The 2534-nt window shown below is 54.7% G+C and overlaps 1 protein-coding gene across 3 annotated transcripts in view; it reads right to left on the bottom strand.

Moving 5' to 3' along the window:
• LOC102036376 (ankyrin repeat and fibronectin type-III domain-containing protein 1-like) overlaps positions 1–2534 on the bottom strand; it is a 177781-nt gene that overhangs the window by 62172 nt on the left and 113075 nt on the right. The gene's annotated exons all lie outside the window — the stretch shown is intronic.

Consider the following 2534-nt stretch of genomic DNA (forward strand, 5'->3'; position numbering starts at 1 on the left):
CGGCGGGGACAGGAGCTGGCTGTGCCGGGAACACCGCGCTCGTGTGCCCAAGGGTGCCTGCAGGGCTGCAGGGAGGGTGAGGCATGGGACAAGGCTGACAGAGAACAAGCCCAGACCCCAGAGGCACCAGGCAGCTACTCATAAACGAACCCCTCAGCATCCCACTGGCCTCAGTGCTCAGGAATGGTACAAAGCAGGGCCAGGACACGTCCCTTGGGGTGATGGAGCACTGGAACAGGCTGCCCAGAGGGGCTGGGGAGTCCCCTTCCTCAAATATATTAAAAAACACACCTGGGCACTATCCTGCGTAACCTGCTGTAGGTGACACTGTGCTTTAGCAGGGCTTGGACAAGATGATCTCCAGAGGTGCCTTCCAACCCCCACCACTCCCCAGTCCCACAGCACACACAGCCTGACCCATGGTTCTGCTGCCTCTGCACATCTGGGTAGTTGGAGGTTCTGGTGACCCCCAAGAGCACCCAATACCTCTCTGTTTCACTCACAAAGTTCCTCAAACTGGTAAAGACTTATCAAAGAAGTTAAGACCTATTAAATCCCAACCTATGGAGGATCCTGGGCAACCAAAGGGAAAAAGGAGAATGGCAAAATACCACAAGTCTGATTATGAGATGTAACACTTGTGGTCACCAGCACCAAACAGGAAAAACTCACTGAAGTACTTTAATGGTCAGAAGAAGGCGACCATAAAATGCCACTGTGTTACCACAGCCCTATTCTGCCCTCTGCGGTTCTTCTCCTGCGGAAAGTAAGTGATCATTAGGGACAGCTGGGCCCATACCACAGAGCCCACTCCATTGCCAGCACCTCCTGGTCCCAGGATGGGCTGCAGGAAGATGAAGAGCTGCGGGGGCATCTGTGGAACTCGTGCCCTGGCCCCTGGGTGGATCTGGCTGGGGCTGGGGGTGGAGACCCTCCAGGTCACAGTTCCAACCACATCTGTCCATGCTAAACAAAAATGTCCCTCTCTGGTTTTCCCCCAGGATTTGTGAGCATGTCAGAATTAAACCCCAGTCTCCTGGGCTCATTGCACTGGTGCAGGAACCTGCATCTTTTTCTCTTCTCTGTGTCCCAGTTCTTCCCAGCTCAGTGAAAATCCCTCCCCACCTTGCCCAAGGCACTTCAATACTCATGGGGATGCAGGATGCTGCTTAGCAGCCCTTGAAATAATGGGGACCAGGAGAATGGGAAACACATCCCTATAGGCAAACCATGGCTTCTTCAAACTTCCTCCCAGTCCAAAACTTCTCTTGAAAAGGCACGACAGGGAGTTACAAAGGTCCCTCTTGCAAGAAGGGGAAAAATGCAGGAGAGAAAAGCCCTTGGCGTGCCTCCCGCGCAGCCGGCTCCGGCCCCCGCGGCTGCCATGGAGGTTTGAGGGACTTGAAGGGGTTTGCGACGCAATAAAAACATTTCTGCTTGCAAAGCATGAAACCCCAAAAGTTTATGGGAAACCACTGTCTTCGGGATGTCTGCATATCTTCAGGCATCCTGGGAGCTGTAGTTCAAAGAAACCAAGAAAAAGCAAGCAGCCGATAATGATGGTTTCTGGATGGAGGTTGTGTGACTATTGGCTCCTGCACGAAAGCCTGAATTTCTGGGATGCTGAGCCCATTCCTGCAGCCAAGTGAGAAGAGAGCTGCTTGGCGCCTGGGGCACCAGGGACTCCAGCCCCACAGCGAGGGAGAGTGAGAGGCACCCAGAGAAGGGCAACCCAAAACCCAGGCATTGATGACGGGGAAGAGGAATGCACTGCAGCAGAGGCCAAGAGGGACTGGCCAAGCCATTTCCAGGGCTGGGAGCCTGGCTAGAGCACAGCCTCGCCTGTGAGCTAAAACCTCTGTGCCTCAGTTTCCCCATAAGCTCTTGTTATCCCCCTATTCCCAAGGGCTGCAAGAATTGGTCTTTGCTGTTTGAACACCCAGGGAGAGCTGAACTCCTCAGAAAGCAGCTGTTCACACTGCACCAACAGCATTAAATCACCTCTAGGCCCATTTCCTCTGAGCCCATGAAGGACAGCTGTGCCAGCCAGGCTGCTGAAAGGCACTTTATTCTGACATGAAACACCCTGCATGCAAGAGTCACCTCCCAGCAGGAGAGCCATGGGATGTGACACCCTCAGGATGAGGCTCTGCCCATCAGCAGAACTGCCACACCTGAAATGCCCTGGGGTGCAGGAGCAGTGGTGGGGGGACAGAGACGTGAGAGGCTGTGCATCACCCTGGACTGAGCATGGAGTGATGCAGGAGATACTTTCATTTCCAGCCGAGGTATCCTGCAGCAAAGACCACAACCTGGGTGAAGCCAGCACTGGAGACATGAGCCAGACAGGTGACCTTCTCACAACCTGCTTTGTATCGTGGGCTTGGGCTTCACAGGCCAGAGCATGAGACTGCCCCGTGGCTGTGCAAAGGCCTGTGTGACAGGGGACAACACCTGCCCACCAAGGCACCACCACGCAAACCATGGCGACAAGCCCACAGCGTCAGCCCTGGCAGCAGCTGACACAGCCAACC

This window comes from Geospiza fortis, unplaced genomic scaffold, assembly GCF_000277835.1.
Source record: "Geospiza fortis unplaced genomic scaffold, GeoFor_1.0 scaffold114, whole genome shotgun sequence".
In the NCBI taxonomy this organism is placed as follows: Eukaryota; Metazoa; Chordata; class Aves; order Passeriformes; family Thraupidae; genus Geospiza; species Geospiza fortis.